The sequence below is a fragment of the Sitophilus oryzae genome, unplaced genomic scaffold, assembly GCF_002938485.1.
Source record: "Sitophilus oryzae breed Bouriz unplaced genomic scaffold, Soryzae_2.0 scaffold_177_pilon_pilon, whole genome shotgun sequence".
Classification (NCBI taxonomy): Eukaryota; Metazoa; Arthropoda; class Insecta; order Coleoptera; family Curculionidae; genus Sitophilus; species Sitophilus oryzae.
The window spans coordinates 5,812,648-5,833,920 of record NW_022146479.1 but is presented as its reverse complement, the minus strand read 5'-3'; the positions used below and the strand labels follow the sequence as shown (position 1 = coordinate 5,833,920).

General features: G+C 33.5%; 1 protein-coding gene and 1 long non-coding RNA gene across 3 annotated transcripts in view; both read right to left on the bottom strand.

Moving 5' to 3' along the window:
• The window catches only part of LOC115882155 (lachesin-like), a 450,816-nt gene that overhangs the window by 281,191 nt on the left and 148,352 nt on the right, over nt 1-21,273 (bottom strand). The gene's annotated exons all lie outside the window — the stretch shown is intronic.
• Nucleotides 1-21,273, bottom strand: part of LOC115882157 — a 260,637-nt gene that overhangs the window by 160,810 nt on the left and 78,554 nt on the right. The gene's annotated exons all lie outside the window — the stretch shown is intronic.

Genomic DNA, 21,273 nt, shown 5'->3' with positions numbered 1-21,273 from the left:
AAACACGGTAAAAGAAAGTATGTTTGTTTTATCGAGATCTACCAGCTCTGAAAATATTATTTCCTGACTTATTTAACACTCGCCCTGTATTTATACTAAGATATATAAAGTAGTAACAATTAACTGAACTATACAGGGTAAGTCTTAAATAAGTGCCAACATTTTCACAGAGCCGTTAGATCTCATTTATATAATTTTTTTTCATTGCACTTAGGATAGAAATTATTTAAGACTCACCCTGTATATATGGCCCTGTGTTTTAAGGTGTTTCGTATTTAATATCCCAAAGATAGACCCTAATTTCGTAAAAACCCCAGCTTCGGGAATTACTTCCATCATAAATTTTTCATTTCGCCCGACGAGCGTTGTGTTTGTTTTTCATTATGTATTGCCCGTAAACTTTATTTATTTACACGACTTACTTTTATTTACGAGAGTTGTAAAATATTTGTTATTCCATAACGTACACGACTGCCAGATTTGTAGTATCTGGGTTTTATTATTTATTGCCATTTGAAGTTGCTCCGGCTTAACGTAATAACGGTACTAGCATTGAGCGTTCAAAAAAACGGTGGTATTTATTTGGCTAGTATAGATGACTTTGTTAAAACTTCCTTTGTTTACTAACAGATGTAGAAAAAGAAGATATAGGCCATTGTAGCCTTACGAGAACAATAATAGATATAGGGGACGTTGGTTAACGACGATATGGTTAAAATCATCAAAAATAGCGGAAACATAAGGGTGCAAAAAATAATTTTCTCACAGAGCCAAAGTTTAAATGTGTATATCTCAGTGTATACCGGGTGCGTCTCAAAAGTGGCTCACCCCTATAACTTTTTTTTTATTTTTTCAGATAAAACAACGATATTTGGTATGTTAGTATATGACATAAATTGGGATTGATTGACGTATTCAGTTGTTATCGGCCACTTTCGGTTTCACCGGAAATGACAACAAGTTTTGATTTTAAAATGGCACCCTCGGTATTTTTTTACTTTATTCGATAGAAAATGACACTCTGAATCGAATGACATATCATATGTTAACTTTTGACATTTTGGCATAGGATTTATTGAAAACATGCGGTTCATAACGTGTGGTATCAAATTATGATGGTTGAAATTTAAAATAGAATTTGTTTTTGAGTGACTCTGTCAAAAATTGACATATGATATGTCATTTTATATCGAATAAAGTAAAAAAATACCATTTAAAAAGGTGCTATGTAAAAATTAAAAGTTGTAGTTATTTCCGGTGAAACCGAAAGTGACCGAAAATAATTGAATACGTCAATCAGTCCCAATTTTTGTCATATACTAACATACCAAATCTCGTTGTTTTATCTGAAAAAATAAAAAAGTTATAGGGGTGAGCCACTTTTGAGACGCACCCGGTATATCCTGAATCTATATAAAATTTCCTACAAATGCTGAAATTTTCATAATTTCATGATTATGATAATGTAAAGCCTTTGATAATGTAAAAATAACTAAAAATGGACATATTTCCGACATTTTCCATATACCTGGGGCGTCTCAAAAGTGGCTCAGACTTATAACTTTTTTATTTTTTGAGATAAAGGAATTTGGTATGTTAGTATATGACATAAATTAGGATTGACTGTTTTTGGTTACTTCCATTCCACAGGATGTTTTTTCATCAAAATATCAACAACACTTGGATTTCCCTAGTATAATTGACAGATAGGAAATTTCATTTTTAATTTAGAAAGAGACACTAAAAAGTCAAATAATTTTCATATACATATCACTTAAAAAATCATCAAAATCGGCACACTAGAACAAAATATATTAAACTTTAAAATGCCTCAAAATTTTAAGACGCCCGTTTTTCGTGCCGGTGAGTGTTTTTATTCTGAATCTATATAAAATTTCCTACAAATGCTGATATTTTTACTGGATAAATAAAGGACATATAAGCATGCAAGTCTTTTAATACTTTCGAAAACAATTACGCCAAGATAAAACTAGAGCAGATAGATTTTTGTCATTCACTTGGAACGAACAAGAATATCTGAGTCAGCGTTACGTTGTACGAGCAGGCCTTGTTCGATATAAAATTAGATTCACTGAAGGAGGAATAGGATGATATGGTTTCTATTTGTTTTACGAAAGACAAGTGAACGGCATGCATCCCTTCGGGACAGATAGATTACGCTTTAAACTAGGAGAGAATTTGAGAGAATTACACCCAATGGACGTATCCTAAAAGAATCCTTTTTATTTCTGCTGACAATGGCCAATTTGTAATGGTTAACGATTATTAGAAAAATAATTTACATTGCTGGAAGGCGTCATTGAGTTTTTTACCGGAAGTATTATTATTTATTTTATACGTTTTCGTTTCCAAAGGGTTTTTATTTGACTTTCGTTATTGTCATCCACATACTTCTCACACTAAATATCTTTTTCAGCAGTTGTTGAAATTAGGAAACTTGTATTAGTATGTGTCTTACGTATCTTAATCAATAAATATACAATTATGAGTAATGATCAGAGTCAGTTTTCAAAAAACTTAAAGGGGGCAAGCACAGAAATACTTACCCAGCTCTATAAAACGTTGGTACTTTCGAAGATCGATTATGGCTCGATGGTATACTCTGCTGCTTGCAAATCAACCCTACAGCTCTCCTGGACCGTGTGCAAAATGCATGTTTGAGGTAAGCTCTTGGAGCTTTTTACACAAGTCCCGCAACTAGTCTATGTGCTGAAGCGGGAATCGAGCACCTTAAATACAGAAGGAAGAAATTAACGCAATCCTACCTCACTTCGACATTTTGGCAAATCCTAACCCTATAGTTACAGAAACAATGCTATTCCGTCATATGGAAGAAAATCTGCCGATGACAATCAATGAAATCCCTTATGAAAATTCTGCATGGCTAATACTTGAAAGTGAAGTAATATTAGATCTGAATAATCTGAAACGTCAAGACAGGTCACCTTAAATATACCAACGACATGACAGTTCCAGAAAATACTAGATCAGTATGATGAAAAAATTGTCATTTATACTGATAGCTCCAAAAGACAAACTGGTGCTGGATGTGCAATTATTATATCAACGGGTCTGCTGTCCAATGGACTTTGGGACATGAAGCATCAGCTTTCTTCATAAAACATTTTGCGACCTGGAAATCCTTATCCTATATCATCGAGGAATACATTCAAACTAGAGTGGTAATTGTTTCTGACTCTTTAGAGATCGTGTCTACAATTAATGACATAATTGGCCAAGATCCCCTGAAAAAAAATCAGACATTTATTCAATAGTGCAGCGAAAAAGGAAACAAACTCACGTTTGTATGGGTCCCAAGCTAATATCCTTGTCAACACAATGGCAGATGAAGCTACTCTGCAAGCTGCTACAACAGATACCACTGACTTCCATTATATTAGTAAATATGATATTAAAGCACTATTACATAAACGAACAGCAGGATGAGTGGACAGGTAAACCTTCAAAGCTTCGTGCAATAAAACAGGATCCGTCAACCCAATCCTTAAGTTTGAAACTATGACGAGCGGATGAACCCAGAGTGCATCGTCTTCATATTGGGAATACTGCAGTGACTCATGCATATCTCCTTAAAAGCGGAATGCCTCCAATGTGTTCATAGTCTGTGATGTTGACTTGCCAGTAACTCACATTATATGTGAATGTCCTCAATATACGGTAGAGAGAAGTAGATTCCCGATACGTGGTGAAATTTGTGAAAATTTAGCACAAAAATAAAAAAATCATAAATGTTTTGAACTTCATGAAAGAAATTAATATATACAACAATCTGTGATATTTTGATGAAACTATATTTACCTTTTTTTCTTGTTGTTTGTATTGGTTGGTTTTATTTATTTTTTTGTCTGCCTTTTTTGCTTTTTTGTTTGTTTTGTCTGCCTCTTTTTTTGTTTTGATGATTTATCACTCAATATTTAGTTAGTTATTAATTTATCCATAATAATAATAATATGTTGTCAATGGCTAGAAGAAAAAAAAATGAAAACTTAAGTCTTAAGTAATTTCTAAAATTAAAATGATTTAATCTTAAGTCCATTCCAACATAAAGTTTAAATTCTTAAGTCTTTGATTTAAAGTCATTTTCGTAAAGACTTAAATCGTCTCCCTATCGTCGTAAAATAAGTCTATATTTTTGCCAAATGACTAGACTTAACAAACTACTACTACAAACTACATTTAAAAATGAGACCAAAAAAGTAAAATAAAACGGTTTATTTTCAGAATAACGAACAAGAAATTATTTTTTTTATAAAAATTTAAATGATTTTGTAATACTTTGCATGTATCCATTACAGTTTAGATGTCATCGAGTACATATCAACATAATATCATCAATACATGTAATTCATTTTCATGATCAATTTGTTCGTCTTTCGAGCTATATTACAGAGTCGTGAATCCACTTGATTCACTTGAAAGAGAACAGCCTCACTACGCACGCGTAACCCGACGAATAATCAAAACCGGTTTCGAAAAACTAACTTTTTATTTACTTTAGTATTGTTTTTGTACCTGCTGTCTGGCTGCCACCTAGTAGTTTCAAAAGAATATTGCTGTTAAAAATTTATCATAAAATATATAAAAAACTGACTTAAGCTAAAGAAATTGTTAAAACTAAGAAATAACGAATTTAAAAAAACTATTCAATAAAATCTGAAACTACTGAAAAATAAAAAAAATAAATACAGGTGTTTATTGGTTTCTTTGTGTGCCAATATGCTGCACACCTAAAAATAGACATAATAACTTCAAACTTGCAAAAGCTGTTTTCTTAGACATAAATAAAAATGTATTTGAAAGAAAGTAGATTGGAAAACCGTCACTAACAGCTGCAATGGTAAATTTATTCTTACAGTTATGATTATATTACGCAATTCAGAACAGTGCCATTTTTAAAAAGCTCTAAATTCATATTTCCCTTCGAATGGGTTAATCAAAGTAGCGTTTTCCCCAAGCCCGACAATTTATTTTTAATAAACATTCCGTGCGATCCGTTTTTAATGGTAAAAATGTGATAATATTATGTTAGTAGCACATTATTATGAATATAAAATAGTATGTCCTATTATTCGCAACTAGCCTACCTATATTATTACGAAGTTATTTAATAACTAGCTTTATGCAATACTGCTAGGAATTTTAACGTCACTGATAAATTCTGTTGCTATAATTAATAAAGATTAGACTGTATAAAATGTACTAACGGTTATGAATTACCCTTTTTTGTCCTAGAATGATTTAGATCACTTGAAATAAAAAAAAAAAGAAAAATAACTAAAAAAATACTAAGAAAATAAATTAAATACTGCTTCCTTTCTGGCGTGCTTTTAATTCATTTGTTACTCAGCAAATACATAAGAAAATAATAAATAAAAAAGGCAATAACTGGATAAATGAACTGAGAAAGTATTATGTGTTAGTTTAAAATCCGGATTATTACACTCATCATGTTTTTAATCAAAACCTATTTTTTACGTGTATTTATGAATAGGGTCAAAAAGTTGCTGCACATATGTTTAATTAATAATAATAATAATGATCGATTTTAGAGACGACATTACGGTCATAAAATTTTTGATCATTTATATGTCAAATTAAAGCTATTTTTATTCTGTGTATGATGTTATAAGAGTGCCTATGAAAAAGTTGCCTCAAATAGAGGTTGCCACTAGGGAATGCAATCCCGCAAATGCTGGCTCTCGCAAATGCGGGATCCCTCTATGATTCCGCGGGATCAAATTTGCGGGATTTACCGTACGGGATCTGCGGGATCGACACCAGGGGATTCCCCTTACGGCTTGGCCATTAAAAATAAGTGAAACAGACAGGTTAGTTACTTATTAGATTTCTTTCTGGCGTGCGTAAGTGAAGAAAAGCGTTTAACTAGTACTTGTGGACAATTTCGTCAAATAAACTGCCGGACATAATCATCGGGACAAGTAAAATTTTAGGGTAAATTTAAAGTTGAATATCTCTTGAACTAAAAAAGATTTTGGGATGCGGTTTGGACCAAGTTTTAGATGCATCTATTGTGATTAAGATACTATATGATTTTCGAAAATATATTTAGCGAATTCTCGTATACAGGGTGTTTTATAAGAGTGTGAAAATTTGGCCAAGAATCTTTTTTACCGCAAATTTACAGTTTTTAAGTATTCGGTTTTTTATTTTTTTTTTGTTTTAAGGAAAATACGACGTTTTGTCGAAAAATATGCATTTTTAGTCATACGATGGTCCTAAATGGTACAAAAAACTTTGTACATTCTGCATATGCCAAAAAATTATTGATATAGAGTATATCTAAAAGCTAACACAAATTAAAAAAAAACCTTTATCTTCAGAATAATATTTTTATTTATAAAATAAGTAGATAAATTATAATAAAACTTAAGTTTATTTAATATTAAATATATTTTTTGAACACGCTGTATACATCGGTCGAAATTTCTGGTCAGCTAGTTTAAGATACAAGCTATATCAGTATATTGTGGGCCTATGCAAAATGTACAATGCCTTTTGTACCATTTAGGACCAAATGTATGACTATAAATGCATATTTTTTGAAAAAACTCGAATTTTCCTTAAAACAAGAAATTAAAAAAAAACATCAAATTGTTTTTTCTAATTTCAATACAGATTAGTCGTACAAAGTTAAAATTTCGATTTTTCAAAAATTGTAAATTTTCGGTAGAAAAAATTCTTGTCCAAATTTGTACACTATTATAAAATACTCTGTATACAAGAATTTGCTAAGTATATTTTCGAAAACCACATAGGGCATCTTAATCACAATAGATGCGTCTAAAACCTGGTCCAAACCGCATCCAAAAATTGGAGAGAGAAAAGAAGAGCATTTATTGTTTACAATCCCGGAATTTTGCGGATCCGCGGGATTGATTGCTTTAATCCCGCGGGTTTGCGGGATTGAGATTTTGGTGCGGGATTGCATTCCCTAGTTGCCACGGTTCAAAGTCGTTCATAATACTTTATACGGGTCCGGAAATAGTGCGCCGGGCATCTGTAGCTCCTATATTAAAAAAAAACTTAGAAATTTTGTATAATGCCAACCTAAAATATGTGTTAGGATGTATTTCAGGAAAATAGTTCTGTCACCGGTTTTCCATAAACGTCTAACGTACCATCGCCGTGAATAACCCTATATTTACAGACTATTTCCTACTTAAAGATTTAGTAAAACAATTGCCTTTATCAATAAATTGATCAACACATTATTATACTCTTTAATTATTCCATATATATTGAAACAGAGATTTCTACTGATTTAATCATAAATACATATATAATTTACAATAACGTATAGCAAATCACGCTCGCTCAACTCTTAAACAAGGGGTTGTTTAAAATGAAAGGGTAGAACACTAGGCTTAACCAATATCGAGTTAAAACTTCCCCCTTTATCGAAATTGACGTGTTGTGCGTTCAAAAATCGATATAACATCCCCTTGATCCATTTGATTTCAGTTTTCAATATGTTACGTTTGTGCGTTCGTTTTCTCAAAGGAAATTTCAGAAAATTAATTGGCTCTAAAATTCCTCAATTAATTTGTTCTTTGAGTATAATATGTCATTATTCTACCATACGATCGAAAAAAAAACGGCGTCAAAGACTGCTGGGGAATGACAATCTATTATAATTTTGGCAATGTCAAGCCCTAGACGTCATTACTTGCCCCGTGCCCTTCTTTATTTGTTAAAGACGCTAACAGTTGGCATTAAGAAGGTTGTAATTTATTTTCATACTCTCAATTTTTAGTAAATGTTCTCTTGAACTTGACCTCACCAAAATTATTACCATTAATTGTCAATTCCCAGCTGTCTTTGACGCCGTTTTTTTCGATCATGTGGTATAATGTAGCTATAACGATTTATAATGTTCTTGTCAACTTTTCTTTTTGTGTCTATAAGTTCCTTTATTATAATTTTAAGAAATATCCAATTTTAATATCTGTTTTTTTTTATTAAAATAATTTAAGAGACTCCAATTAAGTTAACTTACTACTCCAATTAATAATACACAGTATAGTACTATTAAGCAAGTGAATTCTGAAGTAAAAAAAAATAAAATATAGAAACCCTCAAAAAGATTTGATGATCAAATATGTCGTTCCCGTTTTTGTAATATTTTGAAGGATTCTAAAGTCACAAGATTTACGTCCCATTATATAATATTTCGGTTTAATTTTATTCGAAGGTCTTTGTTGTACAGTTTTTTTTTCGGCAACTCAGGTTGTTGTCCCAAGGCCCTTTATTTGTATTCAAACCGCCTTATGAGAAACTCAAAGAAAAAAATAACCTGATAAAAATTTCATGGCCTGTATTTTTTTGTAAAAAAAAATGGAAATATAAAACAGACACAATATATAACGGCAAAAGATCATATTTCATATTAAGTGAAATTTATATTTAAACGATGAAACAGTGATCGGGCACCGAAAACAGGCATGATAAATGATTTTGAAATATGAAAATACGAAATTGCTGCTCAAAAATTCGATGTTCCTGTAATCTCGCAAAAAATAGCAACAGCGAAATGTTTATTTTTTTAATATTTCACATGTGCTAGTGCAGAAAGCTGTTTGCGGAATGTTGTAAATATTTAAAAAACAATTCCTTGGCAACGGTGGAAAAAACGGAAAAAAAGGCACGCACTGATTTATAAACTTTATCCGAGCCAACAAAGGCTACAGCATACCCCAGATACAAATGATGCGTATACACAATGGCAAAATAAATAAAATATCCCTTTATCTAAAGCTTACACCAGGCAGTTAAACAACACAATGTATAACCCTCACTTAAATGAAATTACTCTCGAAATTCTTAGGGCCAGCGTACGGCAGGAGGGCATAATTTATTAACACCTGGTAGCTGACATCTCGAATTAATATCATACCAAGGTCTGACCATCCTATTAATAAAATATAACAGACAAATATACGTGTGTTGTCAGATTTATGCTTCTGTCCTCTTTGTTCAATCCTTTTCTCGTCGCTCTTTGTTTCTCGGTTTTGTTTCTTTTCTGCCATAAAAAAATAATTGCCTTTTCCGTATAATTTAGTCAGCTCGCGTCTTGGCAATGTCAAGTCCATAGATATATTAACCAAAATGCTTTACTCATAAAGAAAGAAGAAGAAAGAAATCACATAAATCTATAATTATTTTGAGATAAGTTATAGTCTCTTTAGGCAGACTTTGTTCCAATCTATAAAATTTATAATCTTACCCAATCCAAAAATCCTACTACTTCAGCTAATGGCTGAAGGTGATGGAATGGTAAACTGCAGATAAACACAAGCTCTTTGCTACAAAAGGTACAGTCCATCTGCTGGAGCTGTGTCTATGAAAGGAATGCGGACAAAAAACATTTAAATAAACAGCAATATATTTTATACGTCGACTTGACGAGTACGTCACCGCAAATCGCTCCGCCCACTCATTTTATTGGCTACTTGCAAATTTGTCGAATTTTTATTGATGGGACGCGTCGTCTAATTTTTTACGAAAAACATCGAGAGAATATCGTTTCCCCTCTCACGGATACTCCGTAGCTACAGAACGAACAGACGTACTGTTGCAGCCCTGCAAGGTTTTTTCGTTATAAATAGGTGTTACTATATTCTTTCTGTGTTTATAATATTATTCCATATTGAAATCATACTTCTTCAGCTAATGGTTAGCTGCTGATCTTTTACTTCAAAAGAGAACAGTTCCTCAAGGTTTTCTCGTTGTATTTAGGTGGAAATATATTCTTTTGGTGTTAATAATATTATTCTATATTGAATATTTGCATTTCAACCCAAAAATTACTGTTCTTCAGCTAATGGTAAACTGATAATGGGCAAAAACCTTCTACTTCAAAAGAGAGCAGTCCCACAAGGTTTTTTCATTATATTTAAGTGTCAATATATTCCTTTGAAGTTAATAATATTATTCCATATTTAATTTTCGCCCTTCAACCTAAAAATGCTACTATTTCAGCTAAAAAGGTAAACTGCTGATGGACAAAAACCTTCTACTTCAAAAGAGAGCAGTCTCACAAAGTTTTCTCGTTATATTTAGGTGAACATGTATTCTTTTGGTGTTAATAATATTATGCCATATAGAATTTATGCACTTCAGCCCAAAAATGCTACTTCAGCTAATGGCAAACTGCTGATGAACACAAACTTTCTACTGCAAAAGAGAGCAGTCTCCAAGGTGTTCTTGTTATATGTAGGTGTGAGGTATGTTCTTTTGGTGTTAATAATATTATTTCATATTTAATATTTACCTTTCAACACAAAATCCTACTTGAGATAATGGTAAACTGCTGATAGACACAAGTTTACTACATCAAAATAACACAGACCAACAAAGTTTTCTCGTTATAATTATTATGTTACCATAAAAACAGTAATACATTAAATAAATCCCTGAGGGTAAAGTATCTACCATGATCTTTGAACATTTATAGCATTGTAAACATTTCAAGAAACTGCATTTTACGGTTCGGTTGTTGATTAATTTCCTACCACCACGGGTTTATACTGTAAAATGCCCAATTTATATAACTGGGCAACCGAATGTCTTTAATTAATTATCTGGAAGTAAAGTGTTTTAAAATTACCTTCTTTATTTTATTTCCCGAGCGCACGTGACCCTTCAAAGCTATAAGTCGATCGGCGTACTTAGCACAAAACAAACCGGATATAAAAGTTTAAATTTGCAGTCGACTGTGCGCTGTTTTCTCTCAAAATTGAACGCTCCATTAAACTAAACTTAGGAACTAGATTAAAAAATAAACTTTGAGCACAGTTCATCGGTCCTGAGCTCACGTCTTGTTGGAAATCTAGCACAACACGGCAAATGCGAATACGCCGGCCAGCGGCCTATTCCAAGATTCCCTTTGAACTGGCCAAATGGACGGGTAAATCATCTTGCCTTGATTTAAGGAGCTTCCTGCTAGAGTGGACCTCCGCCTTTTTAAATCCCCTGAATTTTTATATTTCTCCAAGAGGGGAGGATTTTTTCAGGCCTTTTTCTTATTAGACACACCACATTAATTCGGATTATTCCAAATTGTTTCGATAGCGTCTGGAATAGCTTTTTCGGCTAAAATATGGCTATATTAGTCTTAATAACGTATCTAGATCATTACCAACGAAAATATCCACCAACGCACAGAGTGACCCAGGCTTCCGAAAAACGTAAAATGAAGAATGTAGAATGTTTAGGAGGGGAGTTAATCACCGCGACCTTACAGAGATTGTGTGTTCCCCTTTCTTGAGTTATAACGAGTTATAACTCATCATACAGTCTCAGGGCTTTAACAAAAGCCAGTATCTGAGACGGCTTCATATAGGCCAGCTCTCCATCCTCGACATCAGCCGTACCAAAGTTCATGGCACGAATGATCGTCGTCTCGGCGCGGCGTACTCATTGATAAGGTGTTCTGGTGTTTCCCCATTTTCCGTACAGAATCTGCATTTGCCATTGTTTCTCAGCTTCAGCCTACTGAGGTGCTAGTTGAGGAGACAGTGCTGTTAGAAATCCCGTGACAATCCGAAGATTGTTTTTACTTAAATCAAGGAAAACCTTTGATTTTTCTCGGTCGTAAGTACTGAAGAACTTTTTCGAGTGTCTTAGACCGTTGGAGGACACCCATTCCAAGTTAGGGATGGAGTCTTCCAGATTCTTCAGTTCAGTTTTTAGTTGGGTCACGTTTGGAAAACAAGACGGTTCTAGTCTAGTTAGTGGAGCTCCTTTCCTAGCTAGATCATTTGCTTTTTCATTGCCTTCTATCCCTTGGTGAGCAGGCACCCAGAGTAGGAGGACTTTATTTTCTTTGCCTAATTTGTTGAGTTTCTATAGGCGTTCTTTCACCAACTTCGAATTGATGGTTACTGAGTTGATTGCGTTTAGTGCTGCTTGACTATCGGATAGGATGGCAATTTCTTGTATTGGATAGTTCCTATCTAACATAAATTGTAAAAATGGGGTAGGTGCCCATTGGTAATATTTAGTTTTCGGCCCAAATACTCCTATTCCTGTCCCTGCTTTAGTTCTGGAAGCTTCAGTATACCACGTTATGGTACGGTCTTTTATATGCTGAGTAAGGCTTTTCTTCCTTCCAATCCTTTTTATTACTCAACACCAGAGTGAGGTGTTTCTCAAAGTTGTAAATTCTTGGTATGTCATCCACTGGGAGTTGAAGAAATGGGGAAGTCAGGCTTCCGAAAAAGCTCTATAATAGATTTTGGGTTTGTGCATTTTATTTCAATTTTTTTTGCATCATAGGCAATGGTAGCGCATAGCGATTAATGATCTTTTAAAATTTTAAATTCAAGGAATTTGATTTTTTTTACAAAAAGTACTATATATTAGTCTTTTTTAAAATTCTGTACCCCATATTATGTAAAAAAAATTGAAATAGGGATCGCAAACTAAAAACTTTCTCGGAAGTTTGGGTCGCCCTGTATATAAGATTTTACTTGATTGCAGAACATTCTACTTTACATTTATATATTTACATTTTACTTTTATTGCAGAACATTCTTCAATGATCATTGGAGGGAGGAAAGGTAAAAGAAGGACAAAAAGAAAATGGAAATACGACTCAGGAGAGTACCTAGTGATGATCAAATTATACGAAAACTTATTAATGAAACGGAATAAATTCGGGAATAGATCTCATATACTCAAATATTGTTCTTATTTTATACAAATAATAATAAGTAAAAAGATTAAAAGAACAACAAAATCAACTGAGATAGTTATTAGTAGGAGAGAATTCTATTATTACTGACAAATTGCAGTTTACACAAAGATCCCTTTGTAGGTAAATTGCGAACAGTAACGGTAACAACCGTCTTCTAACGGACCCAGATATTATCTTTTATTGTAAGCAGATTGGAAATTAGAACCATAATTTGTAAAGTTAGCCCAAAATCTATTAACCCGAAACATGATACTATTTCGTAGTTTCAATTTCTAACATAATAGAAAGCTATAGGTACAACAAAAACAACTGTAAGAAAATATACCGTGTGCTGCATCGGAACACGGGACATAGGAAATCCCATATACAGTTTGAAAAGGTCAAATATTTTTTTTTGGTTTTTTATTAGTTTCATTCTGGAATAGGCATTTTGCAAAAATGTACCTTCAAATAGTAAAATTTAAAATACGGCCCATAGAAAGCTACAATTAAAAATGAGATTTTGTCATTGTCAAATTCCATGTCATTTTGTTTACAAGAATTTGAAGGTACCAAATAGCTAACATCTATAAAGCTAACATCTGAAAAAGTTACGATGGTTAAGCGGCATTTTGCTGAAAATTGTATCCCCGCTGGTTAGATATGTTCGCATCTCAGTCTCCGGACAGGCCTATACCGTGTCAATAGTTAAGAATAAACAAGAGGTTTGAAACTGAAGCCACAGTATTAAGCATATGGAAGTATGAAGACAAAAATGATGATCAGGAAGAAAACAACCATGACTTGAATATTCTTCTTCATGTTGAAGAAAAGAGAAACACTGACTCCCTATTAACCACCCTTTCCAAACCACATAAATTCCTTTGCCAATGACAAAATCGTATTTTTTTGCTGGTATTTTAACCGTATCTTTCTCTGGACCGTATTATTAAATCATCTGGGAAGATAATATTTCATCTTTTTAAATTTTACATGGGATTTCCTATGTTCTGTGTTACGATGCACCACACAAGATGCATTTCAAAAGGATTCTTAATAGTAACAAAATAATAATAACCTTTTAATTTTTTTATTAAGACTCAATATATAATAGGTAGGTTAGGTTGCTGGGGTTTGGTATCATATTTGATCCCTCACTCGGAGGTCTTGGGCCCATTGCGATACCCCTGTATTGTTGTACCAAACCTTCCTCTCATTCTTTCTTTGCGTTAAAGCACTTCCAGCTCTTTGCAAAGTTCCCGATGTCGCTGATGTTGGCTTCTGCTGCTTCCTCTAGTCCCTCCAAAAAACCTTGCCCTAAATTTTTAAAGCGTCGGTATTCCAGTGCCGGACAGTGGCACAGCAGGTGCTCTATGGTTTCATATTCCTCTCCGCATTCTCTGCAGTAGTCGTCGTCGGAAACTTTCCATCTCACGAAGTTTACCCCTGTGGGACAGATTCCAGTGACGACACCTACAATTATGCGTACTAGGTCCTTTTTGTGCTACTAGGTCCTGTTTGTGCTTGTTTTGTCTTTTTGCTATCTACCACTGGCCGCAGTTCTCACGGTGTTGCCACGTCTCTTGCTGCTTGGCTTTGATGGCAGTTCCTATAGCCTCCTTCAGTGTGTTGATCGTCACAAGTGGTGGGTCATCTGCCACGGCCTCTCCCCTGGCCCCGTCTTTGGCGAGTCTGTCTGTTTCCTGATTGCCCACCACATTGCTGTGGCCTGGCACCTAGCTCAGAGTAGCCCCGCCCTGACTCAGCCAGGACCCAGGACAGTGCTTCTCGGCATTCCATCACAGTTTTCGATCTCACTGATTGCATGGTGATGCTTCTTAAAGCGGCGAAGCTGTCAGAGTATATCACTATATCCCCTATTGGTCTATCAGCAATTTTTTCTCGTATATAACTAGCCGCTTCCTTTATGGCGTAAACCTCTGCTTGTAGAACATTACAGCCATCCATTAGTAGCCTTAAAGATCGTCGGAAGTCTAGTTCCTCTGAGAAGATGCCTACCTGTGCCCCCTGAATTTGCGAAAGCATCGGTGTAGACTGCTTCCGCAAGAGACATCTCTTGAGTGTTCATTACTCGGTTGCTTTCCCATTCTTCTCCTGTCGGGATGCGAATCCTTATCTTTTCTCCAAAATTATGTTTGGTGAGCATATAGTCCGTTTTCTGGTCTAGCAGATGTGGACTCGGGTTCACCATGATTTTCCTTATCACTGGCAATATCCTCGAGTGACCGTAGTTGTCTGGTTCCACAGATTGGATTCCCTTAATCTTAGGGCACCCTTAGCGGCCAGAACCTTCACGAGCCAGTCGATTTATTGCAAGTCCAGAATTCCTTCTAGCGCAGCTTGCGCTGTGTTGTTCCTTGCTCCAGTTGTACCTAGAGTTGCTAATCGCTGTACTTTTGTGAGGCTTTTTCTATTAGTCTCTTTAAGTACCGCTTCCCACCATACTAGTGCTCCATAAGTGATGATTGGTCTAACTTAATTTCCCTGTAGTAAATTATCAATTTACTATAAAAACATTACTATGCAATATTTTTTATCCGTTCAAGAGTTGGAATTATATAAATAAAACTGTTTTTTTTCTTTCAACTACAAGAAACACAACGAAGAAACTCCCATTGAGTTTCTCCGTAACTAATAATTTGAAATATAATCCTTATATTATATCTGGCCATTGTGAATTGTATCGAAGGTAGAACGAAAGATATATTTTTAAATTACCTATGGATTTTCTTTCGATCCCCAAGCAGGAGGCGAATAATATTTCGAAATACGGAATCGATAAATGCTATGAAACAACTGTTATGCTGAAAAATAGATTTGCTATGCAAAAACGGCACAAATGGAGATCGGCGAAAAAAGAATACATTTCCTTGTCAGTAGAAAAAGATCTTGTTAAAGGGAGATATTTTGAGATTAAGAGGTTACATCAGCAAAATTTTATCCGAGTTTGATAATAAAAAAATATAGAATTTACAAAAAATATTCTCCAGTTATTTTACGTAGGTAAGTGTTAAAGTGGTAAAAATATTCTCCAATTATTTTATGCAGAGTGTCCCAATATTCCGTAGAACTACCTACTACGTATTTTTGGGAATAGAAATAAATTCATTGGGCACAATTTATTTCTATACAAAAGTGTTTCGTTTGTCCGTTAGAGATCATCATCAAACTTTACAAAAATAAACACGCTTTTTAAAGTATTTTAAGAACCGTTATTCCGATTTGAATGAGATTTCGGGTGCCTATACTTTGAAAACTACCCTAGTACGCTAGTAGCTAGTACGCTTTGTCGAAAAAATTAAGCTCTGCCTGTTTTGCATTAAGATCTGTTTCTAAGGAGCTTAACTTGTCAGTGGCTAGAGCTGTTTATTATGCATTTTTTGAGTCATACTAACTAGGTAGTTAGTAAAAACAATAGTGTCTCACGCTCTTGTGTACCAGAACAAAGTATTTTTAACAAATATAATAATAAGTTTATAACTTAATAAAATTCAATAATAAAAGTAGTACCTGTTTTATGCGTATGCCTAGAAAACATAATAACTTCTTTTTTGCCTTTTCCTTTCGAGTTGTATTATTTCATAAACTTCTAATACTAAGCTTTTTCCATTCAGTAAATTCAAATCTATGGACAAACGAAAACGGCCAGATAAAATCGCAAAGCCCTTTTATATCTCGATCTTTTTTCTCGACCTGTAAAGTTACAAATATATAGGAATGGGTATAATAACTGTAGGATTTAGAGGCACCTTGTTTTTTATTAGTTTGTATTGTTTTTATGAGAACTGTGTATACTTTAATGTGAACACGTATTTTTTGTTATTTTTAAAGCTTCCACTTATGTTTTAGTAAGCTGTGCGGAACACTAAGCCCATTTGCGCTGCAGTAAATTTGGTGTTTAGTTACAAAAGTAATACAAATTTTAAAATGTAGTAACTTTTTATAGCTTCTTCAAGGATTTTGAAAAATACCCGACTCGTACTTCTTTTTGCTGTATATATTTATTATACAATATAATTATTTTACTTAAAAATGCTCGAATATTCCCTTCTTCGGTTAATTACAATAAATAATTCAGTAATATTTTCTTTTATTTTCACTGCAATTTAATTTAACTACGGCTTAAATACAGAGAAAGAAATAAATAACCTATAATTAGAAATAATCGCCAAAAACAATTTTTTAAACGTGAATACATTTTTAAGGTCTATAAAATGGTAAACATAAAAGACTCCTCGTGAAAAAAGTTATTAGGAGTAGTAAATCAAAAAATTATATAATTTTGCCATCAAATGAACTTCCTTAGTCCAATAAAACTTGCGTAAGTATACGGAAAACTCCGAAATTTTAACAAAGATAAAGTGCGTGAAGTTGTAGAAAATTTTCTGTCGGACTAAATTAGCAATAAATCATAAAGTTTGGTAGTTAACCCCAAAAATTGGGTCGGCCCTAAGAAATATTTATACAGGAATCTGGCTCGAATAGATACCTTTTGTGACTTGATTGATATTATCTAGACGTAATTTGCCGCATGAGTTATTCCACAAATCCTTAAAAAAATGAGTAAACGCTAAAACTACAGATAGTTTTCACTTACTAATATGTCTTCGTTATCAAGTTAATCAAGTATATATTAAAAGTTATAAGCTAGACAATATATCTAATTCAGTACCTATGGATGTCTAGTCACTATATAATATATTATCACTCATTTGTAAATTATCAAAATACCAAGACCAATAATTTAGATTAATTGATAATATTACTTGACTGTGCGGCCACCACCGGTGCGGCCGGTTACCATCTACTGCCGATGCCGTGCCCTCGCCAAGTCGAGCACAGCCATACCATCCTTTTCTCGAAGGTATTAACGACAAGTGATGGGATAACTCAAGCGAAAATTCGCTCGAGTACTAGATTATTGAAATAACCGACATCGCTCGATTATGAACGAGCGATGCAAGTAACTATAGTTACGAGAGACGAACGCAAGCGATCCTAGAATGAAATAAATTGAAATCCGAATGTGACATACTCGATAAAAAGCCGAGCGAATTTTCTACATACATTGCAGGTAGCAAATTTATACGACGTTATCCGTTGCGTATCTGAGGGACAAAATTTTACGACCTACATCGACAATGCTTTGAAATAAACTAAATCAAATCAAGCGAATCGCTTGCTTCTTGCCATTCATCACCGAAAGAATATGTGCCCTGCGCACGCAACTTACTCCTTGGCACTTGGCGTTAACTAGTACTTACAACAAGCGACGGTCGAAGAACCGTATTTTTAAATACGAGCGATATTTCGCGGGAGCGATCTCTCGATTATTACAATCGCTTGAAACTCGAGTACTCGATTATTGAAATTAATCGGTTTTTCCCATCACTATTAACGACACTTTGGATAAAGCAAGAATATTAATTTTTACTAAACAGGAGGACATACTATAGCTGCCTTATCAAATTTCTTTAGTTTCGATATTGACTCTAGATGTGTCACTCTTCTAGATGTGTCACAAACTTCAAATTTTGAATTTAAGGTAGTTTTATGCTTATAACGAATGGAAAAATTGAAAAGTCTTAAAATATCCTTATGGATTAGTTAAGTATGGCAAGTTAGGTTTGTGTGGAAGAATTGTGTTGCGAGACTTGACATGTTTTTACATTCTATGTTTTTGATGAGATCTAGTATATCTAGAAATGTTTGTCAAAATATATTTTTTCCTTTTCAGTAGTAACTTACCAAATAATAAATACCCATACCAAATAAAAGTATCATCCACATAGCAAAGCTAAATTTTTGGTTAAAAATCTCATTTCTACGTCTACTCTACGACATTTTGATTCATTTTAGAGTGTCTCATTATAAAAATAACACATTTAATTAATTTAAATATATTCTCTAGAAATTTAGAGGTATAATTTAAAATGATTACGTAATGAGTGCCTTGTTAGTGCAATAAAAGGGTTCTGCCTGATCAAGAAACTGGAGTCAAGTTATTCTCAAGGTGGTGCTTAACTAACTTATTGACAAGTTTTGGTCTTGCTATTATTTCGAACAACTTCTTGAAAGGGCAAATCTAAACAGGCTTCAGGTTATCCCTCAGCCCTACAAGTTTGAAACGTAACGCTTCACTAGCAACTCCAGTTTTAGATCGATGCCTTTAGAAATTTGCTTCTTTCTGCAACACGTAATCTGAAAAAATATTTGAGTCGCTTGGTACATAATACTGAAATATACATTTTACAAAAATCCTTTTGATCTTAGTTTCAGAATCATAATATTTTATGTCCTATACCTAAAAAATATTTAACAAAAATTCAGGATGCAAAAAGTTATTACCTCAAAAGAAAATTAAACTGATATCAATATTAAGTTACTTACAAAGAACAAAAGAGTACTAAAGTTGACTGTATATATTTAACTATTGATAAATTAACCGAGTAAAAGAATTTTATACCTTTTCTTCGACAACTTGGGGTAATATAGTAATTATTTAATGAGAAGAACAGATAAATTAGTAAGTTGCAGACCTCTTTTATTGCTTTGTCGTGAGTTGAATGAAGTTTTAGCCTTGCTTCGGGCTGATATAATTACAAATTAGCCCCGGGAAAAGTTTTTTGATGACAATTATCTTGTTTGCAGTTAGGAAGCTCGTGATGGTTAACTTTTAAGCTCAAATAACAACAAACTTTTTAAAACGTATAGAAAAATTAAATTTGCTTAAGTATTTAAAAAAAAAGTTCTAGCTATACTAAAATATGTAAATAATGTTATTACAATTTTTTTACGACAAATTGGATAAAATTAGGGTTTTTCTTTCTAATTCAGGAAGCCTAGGTGAATTTTCTAAAAATAAATAAAGGTAAATAATGTCAGAAAATCAGAGATTCATTCCTTAACCGAAATTAATCTGATTTAGCCCTAAATAAAAGTGTATTAGCTTTATCTAGAGTCCAGAACGTATTAGTAAACCGAATTAGAACATAGCTGGTTTCCTTTACCCACGATTCGTTACACTGGTAAATATTTAACAAAAAAATAATACCATTAAGTCAAGTAGGGAGACTTTAAGGATATATCTGGTATACAGGGTTTCAATATAATTCTTATTACATTTAAAAAATATATACCGTGCTGGCAACTGTTACTTTTGGGTCAGTATTTATATGTGTGGAAGTAAATCGCATAGGGATCTTATTAAGTCGGAGTGAGAGAAATGCGACGGTGTGCTGTTGCGGCGTTGCCGATACGTCTTTCCTTATCAAGTAAAGTAAAATCACGATCGCAAACCGTTTATCTTTAAAAGACTTTTTTTTCGAAAAGATAACTAGATAAAATCATTAGATGTCTTCTGCGCATCTGAAATGGAATTATAAGGATATCGTTAGGGTGTCCATTTTTTTTATAACGAGAAAACGTCAGTAATCGCGATAATTTAAACACTCAACTTTTTTTAACACATAACACGCCATAACTTAAGAACCACTTTAGATAATGAAACTTTTTTATTTCGAAGATCGGATCTTTTACAAAATGTTTAAACAAGAAAAATTCGATAAGGTTGTTTTTTTCCATTCAAAATTTTTAAATAACCCGTCCATTTACTTTTAGTGCATAGCAATATTCAGCAATTGTGTAACTTTTTTATTTATAAAGATTTTCACACACTGTCTGCGACGAAAACATAGCAGAAATGTTAAGAAAGTTTTTGAAAAAACTATAATCAATTATTTCTAATAGATTTCGAGATATCGATTTTTGAATTCAGAATTCTAATAGCGCGACCACTGTCAAACACCAACTCAATTCCACTTATTTTTACCAAAAATGCAAGTGTTCCTAACTTGCACCTAAAAATGTTCAATCTACAGAAAAATTACAACGGGTCGTTAAAAAATAAACGAATAAAGTACCACGAGTACACCTTTTTTTTATCATGATGTACACCTTTCCCTAGAAAAGTACTGACAGAGGTACTGACGGGTCGACTGCGACAAATCTGCTTATCCCCTTCTGCGTCTCTTAGCAATGTGCGCAGTTTCTCAGTTTATTTCATATGCTGGGCCCACTATATAACAATAATTATTATTATATATTATTTCATTGCTTATATTATATATTATTGTACTTTTCTGTAATATTAAAGCACCGTATAAACGCTAACTTGAATCAAATTTAACCGTTTCTCTGTCTCATTGGTGAGTCCATTAAGGAACATATCCCTAATGAGATCGCCCGATGGCATTTTGGGTGTGTCGATGCAGTTCGAATCCATATGCAGTTCCTGGTAGCCTTAATTGAGTTTGGCCTTGTTTTTGTGACGTGACTTCCGAAGTTCTCACTTAATTTGAAAACTGTTCGTCTGCTCCCGACTCTCTTTCCTTTAAATGTCTCCAATTTCTTTCTATAGATTTTCAACAGGAACTTCGATTTTTAAGAATCTATTTGCGATTTATTTTATATCAAATGTGGTTATTCTGTGAAAATAGAGTTCGATTGTCCGG